General features: G+C 49.6%; 62 non-coding genes across 62 annotated transcripts; all 62 read left to right on the forward strand.

Annotated features, from left to right (window-relative positions):
• Position 1: 1 nt before the first annotated feature.
• LOC138969934 (5S ribosomal RNA) lies at positions 2 to 120 on the forward strand. The gene has a single exon (XR_011456722.1). It is a non-coding gene; the product is annotated as a 5S ribosomal RNA (ribosomal RNA).
• Positions 121 to 195: 75 nt separating this feature from the next.
• On the forward strand, positions 196 to 314 carry LOC138969935 (5S ribosomal RNA). The gene has a single exon (XR_011456723.1). It is a non-coding gene; the product is annotated as a 5S ribosomal RNA (ribosomal RNA).
• A 75-nt stretch (positions 315 to 389) lies between these two features.
• Positions 390 to 508, forward strand: LOC138969936 (5S ribosomal RNA). The gene has a single exon (XR_011456724.1). It is a non-coding gene; the product is annotated as a 5S ribosomal RNA (ribosomal RNA).
• A 75-nt stretch (positions 509 to 583) lies between these two features.
• On the forward strand, positions 584 to 702 carry LOC138969937 (5S ribosomal RNA). The gene has a single exon (XR_011456725.1). It is a non-coding gene; the product is annotated as a 5S ribosomal RNA (ribosomal RNA).
• A 75-nt stretch (positions 703 to 777) lies between these two features.
• Positions 778 to 896, forward strand: LOC138969938 (5S ribosomal RNA). The gene has a single exon (XR_011456726.1). It is a non-coding gene; the product is annotated as a 5S ribosomal RNA (ribosomal RNA).
• A 75-nt stretch (positions 897 to 971) lies between these two features.
• LOC138969939 (5S ribosomal RNA) lies at positions 972 to 1090 on the forward strand. Its single transcript, XR_011456727.1, has one exon. It is a non-coding gene; the product is annotated as a 5S ribosomal RNA (ribosomal RNA).
• A 75-nt stretch (positions 1091 to 1165) lies between these two features.
• LOC138969940 (5S ribosomal RNA) lies at positions 1166 to 1284 on the forward strand. Its single transcript, XR_011456728.1, has one exon. It is a non-coding gene; the product is annotated as a 5S ribosomal RNA (ribosomal RNA).
• Positions 1285 to 1359: 75 nt separating this feature from the next.
• LOC138969941 (5S ribosomal RNA) lies at positions 1360 to 1478 on the forward strand. The gene has a single exon (XR_011456729.1). It is a non-coding gene; the product is annotated as a 5S ribosomal RNA (ribosomal RNA).
• A 75-nt stretch (positions 1479 to 1553) lies between these two features.
• LOC138969942 (5S ribosomal RNA) lies at positions 1554 to 1672 on the forward strand. The gene has a single exon (XR_011456730.1). It is a non-coding gene; the product is annotated as a 5S ribosomal RNA (ribosomal RNA).
• Positions 1673 to 1747: 75 nt separating this feature from the next.
• On the forward strand, positions 1748 to 1866 carry LOC138969944 (5S ribosomal RNA). The gene has a single exon (XR_011456732.1). It is a non-coding gene; the product is annotated as a 5S ribosomal RNA (ribosomal RNA).
• Positions 1867 to 1941: 75 nt separating this feature from the next.
• On the forward strand, positions 1942 to 2060 carry LOC138969945 (5S ribosomal RNA). The gene has a single exon (XR_011456733.1). It is a non-coding gene; the product is annotated as a 5S ribosomal RNA (ribosomal RNA).
• A 75-nt stretch (positions 2061 to 2135) lies between these two features.
• On the forward strand, positions 2136 to 2254 carry LOC138969946 (5S ribosomal RNA). Its single transcript, XR_011456734.1, has one exon. It is a non-coding gene; the product is annotated as a 5S ribosomal RNA (ribosomal RNA).
• A 75-nt stretch (positions 2255 to 2329) lies between these two features.
• Positions 2330 to 2448, forward strand: LOC138969948 (5S ribosomal RNA). The gene has a single exon (XR_011456735.1). It is a non-coding gene; the product is annotated as a 5S ribosomal RNA (ribosomal RNA).
• Positions 2449 to 2523: 75 nt separating this feature from the next.
• Positions 2524 to 2642, forward strand: LOC138969949 (5S ribosomal RNA). Its single transcript, XR_011456736.1, has one exon. It is a non-coding gene; the product is annotated as a 5S ribosomal RNA (ribosomal RNA).
• A 75-nt stretch (positions 2643 to 2717) lies between these two features.
• Positions 2718 to 2836, forward strand: LOC138969951 (5S ribosomal RNA). Its single transcript, XR_011456738.1, has one exon. It is a non-coding gene; the product is annotated as a 5S ribosomal RNA (ribosomal RNA).
• A 75-nt stretch (positions 2837 to 2911) lies between these two features.
• Positions 2912 to 3030, forward strand: LOC138969952 (5S ribosomal RNA). Its single transcript, XR_011456739.1, has one exon. It is a non-coding gene; the product is annotated as a 5S ribosomal RNA (ribosomal RNA).
• Positions 3031 to 3105: 75 nt separating this feature from the next.
• Positions 3106 to 3224, forward strand: LOC138969953 (5S ribosomal RNA). Its single transcript, XR_011456740.1, has one exon. It is a non-coding gene; the product is annotated as a 5S ribosomal RNA (ribosomal RNA).
• A 75-nt stretch (positions 3225 to 3299) lies between these two features.
• LOC138969954 (5S ribosomal RNA) lies at positions 3300 to 3418 on the forward strand. The gene has a single exon (XR_011456741.1). It is a non-coding gene; the product is annotated as a 5S ribosomal RNA (ribosomal RNA).
• A 75-nt stretch (positions 3419 to 3493) lies between these two features.
• On the forward strand, positions 3494 to 3612 carry LOC138969955 (5S ribosomal RNA). Its single transcript, XR_011456742.1, has one exon. It is a non-coding gene; the product is annotated as a 5S ribosomal RNA (ribosomal RNA).
• A 75-nt stretch (positions 3613 to 3687) lies between these two features.
• LOC138969957 (5S ribosomal RNA) lies at positions 3688 to 3806 on the forward strand. Its single transcript, XR_011456744.1, has one exon. It is a non-coding gene; the product is annotated as a 5S ribosomal RNA (ribosomal RNA).
• A 75-nt stretch (positions 3807 to 3881) lies between these two features.
• LOC138969958 (5S ribosomal RNA) lies at positions 3882 to 4000 on the forward strand. Its single transcript, XR_011456745.1, has one exon. It is a non-coding gene; the product is annotated as a 5S ribosomal RNA (ribosomal RNA).
• Positions 4001 to 4075: 75 nt separating this feature from the next.
• On the forward strand, positions 4076 to 4194 carry LOC138969959 (5S ribosomal RNA). Its single transcript, XR_011456746.1, has one exon. It is a non-coding gene; the product is annotated as a 5S ribosomal RNA (ribosomal RNA).
• A 75-nt stretch (positions 4195 to 4269) lies between these two features.
• Positions 4270 to 4388, forward strand: LOC138969960 (5S ribosomal RNA). The gene has a single exon (XR_011456747.1). It is a non-coding gene; the product is annotated as a 5S ribosomal RNA (ribosomal RNA).
• A 75-nt stretch (positions 4389 to 4463) lies between these two features.
• Positions 4464 to 4582, forward strand: LOC138969961 (5S ribosomal RNA). The gene has a single exon (XR_011456748.1). It is a non-coding gene; the product is annotated as a 5S ribosomal RNA (ribosomal RNA).
• A 75-nt stretch (positions 4583 to 4657) lies between these two features.
• LOC138969962 (5S ribosomal RNA) lies at positions 4658 to 4776 on the forward strand. The gene has a single exon (XR_011456749.1). It is a non-coding gene; the product is annotated as a 5S ribosomal RNA (ribosomal RNA).
• Positions 4777 to 4851: 75 nt separating this feature from the next.
• On the forward strand, positions 4852 to 4970 carry LOC138969964 (5S ribosomal RNA). The gene has a single exon (XR_011456750.1). It is a non-coding gene; the product is annotated as a 5S ribosomal RNA (ribosomal RNA).
• Positions 4971 to 5045: 75 nt separating this feature from the next.
• LOC138969965 (5S ribosomal RNA) lies at positions 5046 to 5164 on the forward strand. Its single transcript, XR_011456751.1, has one exon. It is a non-coding gene; the product is annotated as a 5S ribosomal RNA (ribosomal RNA).
• Positions 5165 to 5239: 75 nt separating this feature from the next.
• LOC138969966 (5S ribosomal RNA) lies at positions 5240 to 5358 on the forward strand. The gene has a single exon (XR_011456752.1). It is a non-coding gene; the product is annotated as a 5S ribosomal RNA (ribosomal RNA).
• Positions 5359 to 5433: 75 nt separating this feature from the next.
• On the forward strand, positions 5434 to 5552 carry LOC138969967 (5S ribosomal RNA). The gene has a single exon (XR_011456753.1). It is a non-coding gene; the product is annotated as a 5S ribosomal RNA (ribosomal RNA).
• A 75-nt stretch (positions 5553 to 5627) lies between these two features.
• Positions 5628 to 5746, forward strand: LOC138969970 (5S ribosomal RNA). Its single transcript, XR_011456755.1, has one exon. It is a non-coding gene; the product is annotated as a 5S ribosomal RNA (ribosomal RNA).
• A 75-nt stretch (positions 5747 to 5821) lies between these two features.
• Positions 5822 to 5940, forward strand: LOC138969971 (5S ribosomal RNA). The gene has a single exon (XR_011456756.1). It is a non-coding gene; the product is annotated as a 5S ribosomal RNA (ribosomal RNA).
• Positions 5941 to 6015: 75 nt separating this feature from the next.
• Positions 6016 to 6134, forward strand: LOC138969972 (5S ribosomal RNA). Its single transcript, XR_011456757.1, has one exon. It is a non-coding gene; the product is annotated as a 5S ribosomal RNA (ribosomal RNA).
• A 75-nt stretch (positions 6135 to 6209) lies between these two features.
• Positions 6210 to 6328, forward strand: LOC138969973 (5S ribosomal RNA). Its single transcript, XR_011456758.1, has one exon. It is a non-coding gene; the product is annotated as a 5S ribosomal RNA (ribosomal RNA).
• Positions 6329 to 6403: 75 nt separating this feature from the next.
• LOC138969974 (5S ribosomal RNA) lies at positions 6404 to 6522 on the forward strand. Its single transcript, XR_011456759.1, has one exon. It is a non-coding gene; the product is annotated as a 5S ribosomal RNA (ribosomal RNA).
• A 75-nt stretch (positions 6523 to 6597) lies between these two features.
• On the forward strand, positions 6598 to 6716 carry LOC138969975 (5S ribosomal RNA). The gene has a single exon (XR_011456760.1). It is a non-coding gene; the product is annotated as a 5S ribosomal RNA (ribosomal RNA).
• Positions 6717 to 6791: 75 nt separating this feature from the next.
• On the forward strand, positions 6792 to 6910 carry LOC138969976 (5S ribosomal RNA). Its single transcript, XR_011456761.1, has one exon. It is a non-coding gene; the product is annotated as a 5S ribosomal RNA (ribosomal RNA).
• Positions 6911 to 6985: 75 nt separating this feature from the next.
• Positions 6986 to 7104, forward strand: LOC138969977 (5S ribosomal RNA). Its single transcript, XR_011456762.1, has one exon. It is a non-coding gene; the product is annotated as a 5S ribosomal RNA (ribosomal RNA).
• A 75-nt stretch (positions 7105 to 7179) lies between these two features.
• LOC138969978 (5S ribosomal RNA) lies at positions 7180 to 7298 on the forward strand. The gene has a single exon (XR_011456763.1). It is a non-coding gene; the product is annotated as a 5S ribosomal RNA (ribosomal RNA).
• A 75-nt stretch (positions 7299 to 7373) lies between these two features.
• LOC138969979 (5S ribosomal RNA) lies at positions 7374 to 7492 on the forward strand. Its single transcript, XR_011456764.1, has one exon. It is a non-coding gene; the product is annotated as a 5S ribosomal RNA (ribosomal RNA).
• A 75-nt stretch (positions 7493 to 7567) lies between these two features.
• Positions 7568 to 7686, forward strand: LOC138969981 (5S ribosomal RNA). The gene has a single exon (XR_011456766.1). It is a non-coding gene; the product is annotated as a 5S ribosomal RNA (ribosomal RNA).
• Positions 7687 to 7761: 75 nt separating this feature from the next.
• Positions 7762 to 7880, forward strand: LOC138969982 (5S ribosomal RNA). Its single transcript, XR_011456767.1, has one exon. It is a non-coding gene; the product is annotated as a 5S ribosomal RNA (ribosomal RNA).
• Positions 7881 to 7955: 75 nt separating this feature from the next.
• LOC138969983 (5S ribosomal RNA) lies at positions 7956 to 8074 on the forward strand. Its single transcript, XR_011456768.1, has one exon. It is a non-coding gene; the product is annotated as a 5S ribosomal RNA (ribosomal RNA).
• A 75-nt stretch (positions 8075 to 8149) lies between these two features.
• LOC138969984 (5S ribosomal RNA) lies at positions 8150 to 8268 on the forward strand. The gene has a single exon (XR_011456769.1). It is a non-coding gene; the product is annotated as a 5S ribosomal RNA (ribosomal RNA).
• A 75-nt stretch (positions 8269 to 8343) lies between these two features.
• LOC138969985 (5S ribosomal RNA) lies at positions 8344 to 8462 on the forward strand. Its single transcript, XR_011456770.1, has one exon. It is a non-coding gene; the product is annotated as a 5S ribosomal RNA (ribosomal RNA).
• Positions 8463 to 8537: 75 nt separating this feature from the next.
• On the forward strand, positions 8538 to 8656 carry LOC138969986 (5S ribosomal RNA). The gene has a single exon (XR_011456771.1). It is a non-coding gene; the product is annotated as a 5S ribosomal RNA (ribosomal RNA).
• A 75-nt stretch (positions 8657 to 8731) lies between these two features.
• LOC138969987 (5S ribosomal RNA) lies at positions 8732 to 8850 on the forward strand. The gene has a single exon (XR_011456772.1). It is a non-coding gene; the product is annotated as a 5S ribosomal RNA (ribosomal RNA).
• Positions 8851 to 8925: 75 nt separating this feature from the next.
• On the forward strand, positions 8926 to 9044 carry LOC138969988 (5S ribosomal RNA). Its single transcript, XR_011456773.1, has one exon. It is a non-coding gene; the product is annotated as a 5S ribosomal RNA (ribosomal RNA).
• Positions 9045 to 9119: 75 nt separating this feature from the next.
• On the forward strand, positions 9120 to 9238 carry LOC138969989 (5S ribosomal RNA). Its single transcript, XR_011456774.1, has one exon. It is a non-coding gene; the product is annotated as a 5S ribosomal RNA (ribosomal RNA).
• A 75-nt stretch (positions 9239 to 9313) lies between these two features.
• Positions 9314 to 9432, forward strand: LOC138969991 (5S ribosomal RNA). Its single transcript, XR_011456775.1, has one exon. It is a non-coding gene; the product is annotated as a 5S ribosomal RNA (ribosomal RNA).
• Positions 9433 to 9507: 75 nt separating this feature from the next.
• Positions 9508 to 9626, forward strand: LOC138969993 (5S ribosomal RNA). The gene has a single exon (XR_011456777.1). It is a non-coding gene; the product is annotated as a 5S ribosomal RNA (ribosomal RNA).
• Positions 9627 to 9701: 75 nt separating this feature from the next.
• LOC138969994 (5S ribosomal RNA) lies at positions 9702 to 9820 on the forward strand. Its single transcript, XR_011456778.1, has one exon. It is a non-coding gene; the product is annotated as a 5S ribosomal RNA (ribosomal RNA).
• A 75-nt stretch (positions 9821 to 9895) lies between these two features.
• Positions 9896 to 10014, forward strand: LOC138969995 (5S ribosomal RNA). Its single transcript, XR_011456779.1, has one exon. It is a non-coding gene; the product is annotated as a 5S ribosomal RNA (ribosomal RNA).
• A 75-nt stretch (positions 10015 to 10089) lies between these two features.
• LOC138969996 (5S ribosomal RNA) lies at positions 10090 to 10208 on the forward strand. The gene has a single exon (XR_011456780.1). It is a non-coding gene; the product is annotated as a 5S ribosomal RNA (ribosomal RNA).
• Positions 10209 to 10283: 75 nt separating this feature from the next.
• Positions 10284 to 10402, forward strand: LOC138969997 (5S ribosomal RNA). The gene has a single exon (XR_011456781.1). It is a non-coding gene; the product is annotated as a 5S ribosomal RNA (ribosomal RNA).
• A 75-nt stretch (positions 10403 to 10477) lies between these two features.
• On the forward strand, positions 10478 to 10596 carry LOC138969998 (5S ribosomal RNA). Its single transcript, XR_011456782.1, has one exon. It is a non-coding gene; the product is annotated as a 5S ribosomal RNA (ribosomal RNA).
• A 75-nt stretch (positions 10597 to 10671) lies between these two features.
• Positions 10672 to 10790, forward strand: LOC138969999 (5S ribosomal RNA). Its single transcript, XR_011456783.1, has one exon. It is a non-coding gene; the product is annotated as a 5S ribosomal RNA (ribosomal RNA).
• Positions 10791 to 10865: 75 nt separating this feature from the next.
• Positions 10866 to 10984, forward strand: LOC138970000 (5S ribosomal RNA). The gene has a single exon (XR_011456784.1). It is a non-coding gene; the product is annotated as a 5S ribosomal RNA (ribosomal RNA).
• Positions 10985 to 11059: 75 nt separating this feature from the next.
• Positions 11060 to 11178, forward strand: LOC138970001 (5S ribosomal RNA). Its single transcript, XR_011456785.1, has one exon. It is a non-coding gene; the product is annotated as a 5S ribosomal RNA (ribosomal RNA).
• Positions 11179 to 11253: 75 nt separating this feature from the next.
• On the forward strand, positions 11254 to 11372 carry LOC138970002 (5S ribosomal RNA). The gene has a single exon (XR_011456786.1). It is a non-coding gene; the product is annotated as a 5S ribosomal RNA (ribosomal RNA).
• A 75-nt stretch (positions 11373 to 11447) lies between these two features.
• On the forward strand, positions 11448 to 11566 carry LOC138970004 (5S ribosomal RNA). The gene has a single exon (XR_011456788.1). It is a non-coding gene; the product is annotated as a 5S ribosomal RNA (ribosomal RNA).
• Positions 11567 to 11641: 75 nt separating this feature from the next.
• LOC138970005 (5S ribosomal RNA) lies at positions 11642 to 11760 on the forward strand. The gene has a single exon (XR_011456789.1). It is a non-coding gene; the product is annotated as a 5S ribosomal RNA (ribosomal RNA).
• Positions 11761 to 11835: 75 nt separating this feature from the next.
• On the forward strand, positions 11836 to 11954 carry LOC138970006 (5S ribosomal RNA). The gene has a single exon (XR_011456790.1). It is a non-coding gene; the product is annotated as a 5S ribosomal RNA (ribosomal RNA).
• The last annotated feature ends 24 nt before the right edge of the window (positions 11955 to 11978 follow it).

Consider the following 11978-nt stretch of genomic DNA (forward strand, 5'->3'; position numbering starts at 1 on the left):
CGCCAACGGCCACACCACGTTGAAAGCACCGGTTCTCGTCCGATCACCGAAGTTAAGCAACGTCGGGCCCGGTTAGTACTTGGATGGGTGACCGCCTGGGAACACCGGGTGCAGTTGGCAACCTTTATTTTATTTGATTTTGGTTAAATGTTCCTTCCCTCAGCATTGATAGGGCTTAATTTTCACTTCACTTTCGCCAACGGCCACACCACGTTGAAAGCACCGGTTCTCGTCCGATCACCGAAGTTAAGCAACGTCGGGCCCGGTTAGTACTTGGATGGGTGACCGCCTGGGAACACCGGGTGCAGTTGGCAACCTTTATTTTATTTGATTTTGGTTCAATGTTCCTTCCCTCAGCATTGATAGGGCTTAATTTTCACTTCACTTTCGCCAACGGCCACACCACGTTGAAAGCACCGGTTCTCGTCCGATCACCGAAGTTAAGCAACGTCGGGCCCGGTTAGTACTTGGATGGGTGACCGCCTGGGAACACCGGGTGCAGTTGGCAACCTTTATTTTATTTGATTTTGGTTAAATGTTCCTTCCCTCAGCATTGATAGGGCTTAATTTTCACTTCACTTTCGCCAACGGCCACACCACGTTGAAAGCACCGGTTCTCGTCCGATCACCGAAGTTAAGCAACGTCGGGCCCGGTTAGTACTTGGATGGGTGACCGCCTGGGAACACCGGGTGCAGTTGGCAACCTTTATTTTATTTGATTTTGGTTAAATGTTCCTTCCCTCAGCATTGATAGGGCTTAATTTTCACTTCACTTTCGCCAACGGCCACACCACGTTGAAAGCACCGGTTCTCGTCCGATCACCGAAGTTAAGCAACGTCGGGCCCGGTTAGTACTTGGATGGGTGACCGCCTGGGAACACCGGGTGCAGTTGGCAACCTTTATTTTATTTGATTTTGGTTCAATGTTCCTTCCCTCAGCATTGATAGGGCTTAATTTTCACTTCACTTTCGCCAACGGCCACACCACGTTGAAAGCACCGGTTCTCGTCCGATCACCGAAGTTAAGCAACGTCGGGCCCGGTTAGTACTTGGATGGGTGACCGCCTGGGAACACCGGGTGCAGTTGGCAACCTTTATTTTATTTGATTTTGGTTAAATGTTCCTTCCCTCAGCATTGATAGGGCTTAATTTTCACTTCACTTTCGCCAACGGCCACACCACGTTGAAAGCACCGGTTCTCGTCCGATCACCGAAGTTAAGCAACGTCGGGCCCGGTTAGTACTTGGATGGGTGACCGCCTGGGAACACCGGGTGCAGTTGGCAACCTTTATTTTATTTGATTTTGGTTAAATGTTCCTTCCCTCAGCATTGATAGGGCTTAATTTTCACTTCACTTTCGCCAACGGCCACACCACGTTGAAAGCACCGGTTCTCGTCCGATCACCGAAGTTAAGCAACGTCGGGCCCGGTTAGTACTTGGATGGGTGACCGCCTGGGAACACCGGGTGCAGTTGGCAACCTTTATTTTATTTGATTTTGGTTCAATGTTCCTTCCCTCAGCATTGATAGGGCTTAATTTTCACTTCACTTTCGCCAACGGCCACACCACGTTGAAAGCACCGGTTCTCGTCCGATCACCGAAGTTAAGCAACGTCGGGCCCGGTTAGTACTTGGATGGGTGACCGCCTGGGAACACCGGGTGCAGTTGGCAACCTTTATTTTATTTGATTTTGGTTAAATGTTCCTTCCCTCAGCATTGATAGGGCTTAATTTTCACTTCACTTTCGCCAACGGCCACACCACGTTGAAAGCACCGGTTCTCGTCCGATCACCGAAGTTAAGCAACGTCGGGCCCGGTTAGTACTTGGATGGGTGACCGCCTGGGAACACCGGGTGCAGTTGGCAACCTTTATTTTATTTGATTTTGGTTAAATGTTCCTTCCCTCAGCATTGATAGGGCTTAATTTTCACTTCACTTTCGCCAACGGCCACACCACGTTGAAAGCACCGGTTCTCGTCCGATCACCGAAGTTAAGCAACGTCGGGCCCGGTTAGTACTTGGATGGGTGACCGCCTGGGAACACCGGGTGCAGTTGGCAACCTTTATTTTATTTGATTTTGGTTAAATGTTCCTTCCCTCAGCATTGATAGGGCTTAATTTTCACTTCACTTTCGCCAACGGCCACACCACGTTGAAAGCACCGGTTCTCGTCCGATCACCGAAGTTAAGCAACGTCGGGCCCGGTTAGTACTTGGATGGGTGACCGCCTGGGAACACCGGGTGCAGTTGGCAACCTTTATTTTATTTGATTTTGGTTAAATGTTCCTTCCCTCAGCATTGATAGGGCTTAATTTTCACTTCACTTTCGCCAACGGCCACACCACGTTGAAAGCACCGGTTCTCGTCCGATCACCGAAGTTAAGCAACGTCGGGCCCGGTTAGTACTTGGATGGGTGACCGCCTGGGAACACCGGGTGCAGTTGGCAACCTTTATTTTATTTGATTTTGGTTAAATGTTCCTTCCCTCAGCATTGATAGGGCTTAATTTTCACTTCACTTTCGCCAACGGCCACACCACGTTGAAAGCACCGGTTCTCGTCCGATCACCGAAGTTAAGCAACGTCGGGCCCGGTTAGTACTTGGATGGGTGACCGCCTGGGAACACCGGGTGCAGTTGGCAACCTTTATTTTATTTGATTTTGGTTCAATGTTCCTTCCCTCAGCATTGATAGGGCTTAATTTTCACTTCACTTTCGCCAACGGCCACACCACGTTGAAAGCACCGGTTCTCGTCCGATCACCGAAGTTAAGCAACGTCGGGCCCGGTTAGTACTTGGATGGGTGACCGCCTGGGAACACCGGGTGCAGTTGGCAACCTTTATTTTATTTGATTTTGGTTAAATGTTCCTTCCCTCAGCATTGATAGGGCTTAATTTTCACTTCACTTTCGCCAACGGCCACACCACGTTGAAAGCACCGGTTCTCGTCCGATCACCGAAGTTAAGCAACGTCGGGCCCGGTTAGTACTTGGATGGGTGACCGCCTGGGAACACCGGGTGCAGTTGGCAACCTTTATTTTATTTGATTTTGGTTAAATGTTCCTTCCCTCAGCATTGATAGGGCTTAATTTTCACTTCACTTTCGCCAACGGCCACACCACGTTGAAAGCACCGGTTCTCGTCCGATCACCGAAGTTAAGCAACGTCGGGCCCGGTTAGTACTTGGATGGGTGACCGCCTGGGAACACCGGGTGCAGTTGGCAACCTTTATTTTATTTGATTTTGGTTAAATGTTCCTTCCCTCAGCATTGATAGGGCTTAATTTTCACTTCACTTTCGCCAACGGCCACACCACGTTGAAAGCACCGGTTCTCGTCCGATCACCGAAGTTAAGCAACGTCGGGCCCGGTTAGTACTTGGATGGGTGACCGCCTGGGAACACCGGGTGCAGTTGGCAACCTTTATTTTATTTGATTTTGGTTAAATGTTCCTTCCCTCAGCATTGATAGGGCTTAATTTTCACTTCACTTTCGCCAACGGCCACACCACGTTGAAAGCACCGGTTCTCGTCCGATCACCGAAGTTAAGCAACGTCGGGCCCGGTTAGTACTTGGATGGGTGACCGCCTGGGAACACCGGGTGCAGTTGGCAACCTTTATTTTATTTGATTTTGGTTAAATGTTCCTTCCCTCAGCATTGATAGGGCTTAATTTTCACTTCACTTTCGCCAACGGCCACACCACGTTGAAAGCACCGGTTCTCGTCCGATCACCGAAGTTAAGCAACGTCGGGCCCGGTTAGTACTTGGATGGGTGACCGCCTGGGAACACCGGGTGCAGTTGGCAACCTTTATTTTATTTGATTTTGGTTAAATGTTCCTTCCCTCAGCATTGATAGGGCTTAATTTTCACTTCACTTTCGCCAACGGCCACACCACGTTGAAAGCACCGGTTCTCGTCCGATCACCGAAGTTAAGCAACGTCGGGCCCGGTTAGTACTTGGATGGGTGACCGCCTGGGAACACCGGGTGCAGTTGGCAACCTTTATTTTATTTGATTTTGGTTAAATGTTCCTTCCCTCAGCATTGATAGGGCTTAATTTTCACTTCACTTTCGCCAACGGCCACACCACGTTGAAAGCACCGGTTCTCGTCCGATCACCGAAGTTAAGCAACGTCGGGCCCGGTTAGTACTTGGATGGGTGACCGCCTGGGAACACCGGGTGCAGTTGGCAACCTTTATTTTATTTGATTTTGGTTAAATGTTCCTTCCCTCAGCATTGATAGGGCTTAATTTTCACTTCACTTTCGCCAACGGCCACACCACGTTGAAAGCACCGGTTCTCGTCCGATCACCGAAGTTAAGCAACGTCGGGCCCGGTTAGTACTTGGATGGGTGACCGCCTGGGAACACCGGGTGCAGTTGGCAACCTTTATTTTATTTGATTTTGGTTAAATGTTCCTTCCCTCAGCATTGATAGGGCTTAATTTTCACTTCACTTTCGCCAACGGCCACACCACGTTGAAAGCACCGGTTCTCGTCCGATCACCGAAGTTAAGCAACGTCGGGCCCGGTTAGTACTTGGATGGGTGACCGCCTGGGAACACCGGGTGCAGTTGGCAACCTTTATTTTATTTGATTTTGGTTAAATGTTCCTTCCCTCAGCATTGATAGGGCTTAATTTTCACTTCACTTTCGCCAACGGCCACACCACGTTGAAAGCACCGGTTCTCGTCCGATCACCGAAGTTAAGCAACGTCGGGCCCGGTTAGTACTTGGATGGGTGACCGCCTGGGAACACCGGGTGCAGTTGGCAACCTTTATTTTATTTGATTTTGGTTAAATGTTCCTTCCCTCAGCATTGATAGGGCTTAATTTTCACTTCACTTTCGCCAACGGCCACACCACGTTGAAAGCACCGGTTCTCGTCCGATCACCGAAGTTAAGCAACGTCGGGCCCGGTTAGTACTTGGATGGGTGACCGCCTGGGAACACCGGGTGCAGTTGGCAACCTTTATTTTATTTGATTTTGGTTAAATGTTCCTTCCCTCAGCATTGATAGGGCTTAATTTTCACTTCACTTTCGCCAACGGCCACACCACGTTGAAAGCACCGGTTCTCGTCCGATCACCGAAGTTAAGCAACGTCGGGCCCGGTTAGTACTTGGATGGGTGACCGCCTGGGAACACCGGGTGCAGTTGGCAACCTTTATTTTATTTGATTTTGGTTAAATGTTCCTTCCCTCAGCATTGATAGGGCTTAATTTTCACTTCACTTTCGCCAACGGCCACACCACGTTGAAAGCACCGGTTCTCGTCCGATCACCGAAGTTAAGCAACGTCGGGCCCGGTTAGTACTTGGATGGGTGACCGCCTGGGAACACCGGGTGCAGTTGGCAACCTTTATTTTATTTGATTTTGGTTAAATGTTCCTTCCCTCAGCATTGATAGGGCTTAATTTTCACTTCACTTTCGCCAACGGCCACACCACGTTGAAAGCACCGGTTCTCGTCCGATCACCGAAGTTAAGCAACGTCGGGCCCGGTTAGTACTTGGATGGGTGACCGCCTGGGAACACCGGGTGCAGTTGGCAACCTTTATTTTATTTGATTTTGGTTAAATGTTCCTTCCCTCAGCATTGATAGGGCTTAATTTTCACTTCACTTTCGCCAACGGCCACACCACGTTGAAAGCACCGGTTCTCGTCCGATCACCGAAGTTAAGCAACGTCGGGCCCGGTTAGTACTTGGATGGGTGACCGCCTGGGAACACCGGGTGCAGTTGGCAACCTTTATTTTATTTGATTTTGGTTAAATGTTCCTTCCCTCAGCATTGATAGGGCTTAATTTTCACTTCACTTTCGCCAACGGCCACACCACGTTGAAAGCACCGGTTCTCGTCCGATCACCGAAGTTAAGCAACGTCGGGCCCGGTTAGTACTTGGATGGGTGACCGCCTGGGAACACCGGGTGCAGTTGGCAACCTTTATTTTATTTGATTTTGGTTAAATGTTCCTTCCCTCAGCATTGATAGGGCTTAATTTTCACTTCACTTTCGCCAACGGCCACACCACGTTGAAAGCACCGGTTCTCGTCCGATCACCGAAGTTAAGCAACGTCGGGCCCGGTTAGTACTTGGATGGGTGACCGCCTGGGAACACCGGGTGCAGTTGGCAACCTTTATTTTATTTGATTTTGGTTAAATGTTCCTTCCCTCAGCATTGATAGGGCTTAATTTTCACTTCACTTTCGCCAACGGCCACACCACGTTGAAAGCACCGGTTCTCGTCCGATCACCGAAGTTAAGCAACGTCGGGCCCGGTTAGTACTTGGATGGGTGACCGCCTGGGAACACCGGGTGCAGTTGGCAACCTTTATTTTATTTGATTTTGGTTAAATGTTCCTTCCCTCAGCATTGATAGGGCTTAATTTTCACTTCACTTTCGCCAACGGCCACACCACGTTGAAAGCACCGGTTCTCGTCCGATCACCGAAGTTAAGCAACGTCGGGCCCGGTTAGTACTTGGATGGGTGACCGCCTGGGAACACCGGGTGCAGTTGGCAACCTTTATTTTATTTGATTTTGGTTAAATGTTCCTTCCCTCAGCATTGATAGGGCTTAATTTTCACTTCACTTTCGCCAACGGCCACACCACGTTGAAAGCACCGGTTCTCGTCCGATCACCGAAGTTAAGCAACGTCGGGCCCGGTTAGTACTTGGATGGGTGACCGCCTGGGAACACCGGGTGCAGTTGGCAACCTTTATTTTATTTGATTTTGGTTAAATGTTCCTTCCCTCAGCATTGATAGGGCTTAATTTTCACTTCACTTTCGCCAACGGCCACACCACGTTGAAAGCACCGGTTCTCGTCCGATCACCGAAGTTAAGCAACGTCGGGCCCGGTTAGTACTTGGATGGGTGACCGCCTGGGAACACCGGGTGCAGTTGGCAACCTTTATTTTATTTGATTTTGGTTAAATGTTCCTTCCCTCAGCATTGATAGGGCTTAATTTTCACTTCACTTTCGCCAACGGCCACACCACGTTGAAAGCACCGGTTCTCGTCCGATCACCGAAGTTAAGCAACGTCGGGCCCGGTTAGTACTTGGATGGGTGACCGCCTGGGAACACCGGGTGCAGTTGGCAACCTTTATTTTATTTGATTTTGGTTAAATGTTCCTTCCCTCAGCATTGATAGGGCTTAATTTTCACTTCACTTTCGCCAACGGCCACACCACGTTGAAAGCACCGGTTCTCGTCCGATCACCGAAGTTAAGCAACGTCGGGCCCGGTTAGTACTTGGATGGGTGACCGCCTGGGAACACCGGGTGCAGTTGGCAACCTTTATTTTATTTGATTTTGGTTAAATGTGCCTTCCCTCAGCATTGATAGGGCTTAATTTTCACTTCACTTTCGCCAACGGCCACACCACGTTGAAAGCACCGGTTCTCGTCCGATCACCGAAGTTAAGCAACGTCGGGCCCGGTTAGTACTTGGATGGGTGACCGCCTGGGAACACCGGGTGCAGTTGGCAACCTTTATTTTATTTGATTTTGGTTAAATGTGCCTTCCCTCAGCATTGATAGGGCTTAATTTTCACTTCACTTTCGCCAACGGCCACACCACGTTGAAAGCACCGGTTCTCGTCCGATCACCGAAGTTAAGCAACGTCGGGCCCGGTTAGTACTTGGATGGGTGACCGCCTGGGAACACCGGGTGCAGTTGGCAACCTTTATTTTATTTGATTTTGGTTAAATGTTCCTTCCCTCAGCATTGATAGGGCTTAATTTTCACTTCACTTTCGCCAACGGCCACACCACGTTGAAAGCACCGGTTCTCGTCCGATCACCGAAGTTAAGCAACGTCGGGCCCGGTTAGTACTTGGATGGGTGACCGCCTGGGAACACCGGGTGCAGTTGGCAACCTTTATTTTATTTGATTTTGGTTAAATGTGCCTTCCCTCAGCATTGATAGGGCTTAATTTTCACTTCACTTTCGCCAACGGCCACACCACGTTGAAAGCACCGGTTCTCGTCCGATCACCGAAGTTAAGCAACGTCGGGCCCGGTTAGTACTTGGATGGGTGACCGCCTGGGAACACCGGGTGCAGTTGGCAACCTTTATTTTATTTGATTTTGGTTAAATGTTCCTTCCCTCAGCATTGATAGGGCTTAATTTTCACTTCACTTTCGCCAACGGCCACACCACGTTGAAAGCACCGGTTCTCGTCCGATCACCGAAGTTAAGCAACGTCGGGCCCGGTTAGTACTTGGATGGGTGACCGCCTGGGAACACCGGGTGCAGTTGGCAACCTTTATTTTATTTGATTTTGGTTAAATGTTCCTTCCCTCAGCATTGATAGGGCTTAATTTTCACTTCACTTTCGCCAACGGCCACACCACGTTGAAAGCACCGGTTCTCGTCCGATCACCGAAGTTAAGCAACGTCGGGCCCGGTTAGTACTTGGATGGGTGACCGCCTGGGAACACCGGGTGCAGTTGGCAACCTTTATTTTATTTGATTTTGGTTAAATGTGCCTTCCCTCAGCATTGATAGGGCTTAATTTTCACTTCACTTTCGCCAACGGCCACACCACGTTGAAAGCACCGGTTCTCGTCCGATCACCGAAGTTAAGCAACGTCGGGCCCGGTTAGTACTTGGATGGGTGACCGCCTGGGAACACCGGGTGCAGTTGGCAACCTTTATTTTATTTGATTTTGGTTAAATGTTCCTTCCCTCAGCATTGATAGGGCTTAATTTTCACTTCACTTTCGCCAACGGCCACACCACGTTGAAAGCACCGGTTCTCGTCCGATCACCGAAGTTAAGCAACGTCGGGCCCGGTTAGTACTTGGATGGGTGACCGCCTGGGAACACCGGGTGCAGTTGGCAACCTTTATTTTATTTGATTTTGGTTAAATGTTCCTTCCCTCAGCATTGATAGGGCTTAATTTTCACTTCACTTTCGCCAACGGCCACACCACGTTGAAAGCACCGGTTCTCGTCCGATCACCGAAGTTAAGCAACGTCGGGCCCGGTTAGTACTTGGATGGGTGACCGCCTGGGAACACCGGGTGCAGTTGGCAACCTTTATTTTATTTGATTTTGGTTAAATGTTCCTTCCCTCAGCATTGATAGGGCTTAATTTTCACTTCACTTTCGCCAACGGCCACACCACGTTGAAAGCACCGGTTCTCGTCCGATCACCGAAGTTAAGCAACGTCGGGCCCGGTTAGTACTTGGATGGGTGACCGCCTGGGAACACCGGGTGCAGTTGGCAACCTTTATTTTATTTGATTTTGGTTAAATGTTCCTTCCCTCAGCATTGATAGGGCTTAATTTTCACTTCACTTTCGCCAACGGCCACACCACGTTGAAAGCACCGGTTCTCGTCCGATCACCGAAGTTAAGCAACGTCGGGCCCGGTTAGTACTTGGATGGGTGACCGCCTGGGAACACCGGGTGCAGTTGGCAACCTTTATTTTATTTGATTTTGGTTAAATGTGCCTTCCCTCAGCATTGATAGGGCTTAATTTTCACTTCACTTTCGCCAACGGCCACACCACGTTGAAAGCACCGGTTCTCGTCCGATCACCGAAGTTAAGCAACGTCGGGCCCGGTTAGTACTTGGATGGGTGACCGCCTGGGAACACCGGGTGCAGTTGGCAACCTTTATTTTATTTGATTTTGGTTAAATGTTCCTTCCCTCAGCATTGATAGGGCTTAATTTTCACTTCACTTTCGCCAACGGCCACACCACGTTGAAAGCACCGGTTCTCGTCCGATCACCGAAGTTAAGCAACGTCGGGCCCGGTTAGTACTTGGATGGGTGACCGCCTGGGAACACCGGGTGCAGTTGGCAACCTTTATTTTATTTGATTTTGGTTAAATGTGCCTTCCCTCAGCATTGATAGGGCTTAATTTTCACTTCACTTTCGCCAACGGCCACACCACGTTGAAAGCACCGGTTCTCGTCCGATCACCGAAGTTAAGCAACGTCGGGCCCGGTTAGTACTTGGATGGGTGACCGCCTGGGAACACCGGGTGCAGTTGGCAACCTTTATTTTATTTGATTTTGGTTAAATGTTCCTTCCCTCAGCATTGATAGGGCTTAATTTTCACTTCACTTTCGCCAACGGCCACACCACGTTGAAAGCACCGGTTCTCGTCCGATCACCGAAGTTAAGCAACGTCGGGCCCGGTTAGTACTTGGATGGGTGACCGCCTGGGAACACCGGGTGCAGTTGGCAACCTTTATTTTATTTGATTTTGGTTAAATGTTCCTTCCCTCAGCATTGATAGGGCTTAATTTTCACTTCACTTTCGCCAACGGCCACACCACGTTGAAAGCACCGGTTCTCGTCCGATCACCGAAGTTAAGCAACGTCGGGCCCGGTTAGTACTTGGATGGGTGACCGCCTGGGAACACCGGGTGCAGTTGGCAACCTTTATTTTATTTGATTTTGGTTAAATGTTCCTTCCCTCAGCATTGATAGGGCTTAATTTTCACTTCACTTTCGCCAACGGCCACACCACGTTGAAAGCACCGGTTCTCGTCCGATCACCGAAGTTAAGCAACGTCGGGCCCGGTTAGTACTTGGATGGGTGACCGCCTGGGAACACCGGGTGCAGTTGGCAACCTTTATTTTATTTGATTTTGGTTCAATGTTCCTTCCCTCAGCATTGATAGGGCTTAATTTTCACTTCACTTTCGCCAACGGCCACACCACGTTGAAAGCACCGGTTCTCGTCCGATCACCGAAGTTAAGCAACGTCGGGCCCGGTTAGTACTTGGATGGGTGACCGCCTGGGAACACCGGGTGCAGTTGGCAACCTTTATTTTATTTGATTTTGGTTAAATGTTCCTTCCCTCAGCATTGATAGGGCTTAATTTTCACTTCACTTTCGCCAACGGCCACACCACGTTGAAAGCACCGGTTCTCGTCCGATCACCGAAGTTAAGCAACGTCGGGCCCGGTTAGTACTTGGATGGGTGACCGCCTGGGAACACCGGGTGCAGTTGGCAACCTTTATTTTATTTGATTTTGGTTAAATGTTCCTTCCCTCAGCATTGATAGGGCTTAATTTTCACTTCACTTTCGCCAACGGCCACACCACGTTGAAAGCACCGGTTCTCGTCCGATCACCGAAGTTAAGCAACGTCGGGCCCGGTTAGTACTTGGATGGGTGACCGCCTGGGAACACCGGGTGCAGTTGGCAACCTTTATTTTATTTGATTTTGGTTAAATGTTCCTTCCCTCAGCATTGATAGGGCTTAATTTTCACTTCACTTTCGCCAACGGCCACACCACGTTGAAAGCACCGGTTCTCGTCCGATCACCGAAGTTAAGCAACGTCGGGCCCGGTTAGTACTTGGATGGGTGACCGCCTGGGAACACCGGGTGCAGTTGGCAACCTTTATTTTATTTGATTTTGGTTAAATGTTCCTTCCCTCAGCATTGATAGGGCTTAATTTTCACTTCACTTTCGCCAACGGCCACACCACGTTGAAAGCACCGGTTCTCGTCCGATCACCGAAGTTAAGCAACGTCGGGCCCGGTTAGTACTTGGATGGGTGACCGCCTGGGAACACCGGGTGCAGTTGGCAACCTTTATTTTATTTGATTTTGGTTAAATGTTCCTTCCCTCAGCATTGATAGGGCTTAATTTTCACTTCACTTTCGCCAACGGCCACACCACGTTGAAAGCACCGGTTCTCGTCCGATCACCGAAGTTAAGCAACGTCGGGCCCGGTTAGTACTTGGATGGGTGACCGCCTGGGAACACCGGGTGCAGTTGGCAACCTTTATTTTATTTGATTTTGGTTCAATGTTCCTTCCCTCAGCATTGATAGGGCTTAATTTTCACTTCACTTTCGCCAACGGCCACACCACGTTGAAAGCACCGGTTCTCGTCCGATCACCGAAGTTAAGCAACGTCGGGCCCGGTTAGTACTTGGATGGGTGACCGCCTGGGAACACCGGGTGCAGTTGGCAACCTTTATTTTATTTGATTTTGGT

The sequence above is a fragment of the Littorina saxatilis genome, linkage group LG6, assembly GCF_037325665.1.
Source record: "Littorina saxatilis isolate snail1 linkage group LG6, US_GU_Lsax_2.0, whole genome shotgun sequence".
In the NCBI taxonomy this organism is placed as follows: Eukaryota; Metazoa; Mollusca; class Gastropoda; order Littorinimorpha; family Littorinidae; genus Littorina; species Littorina saxatilis.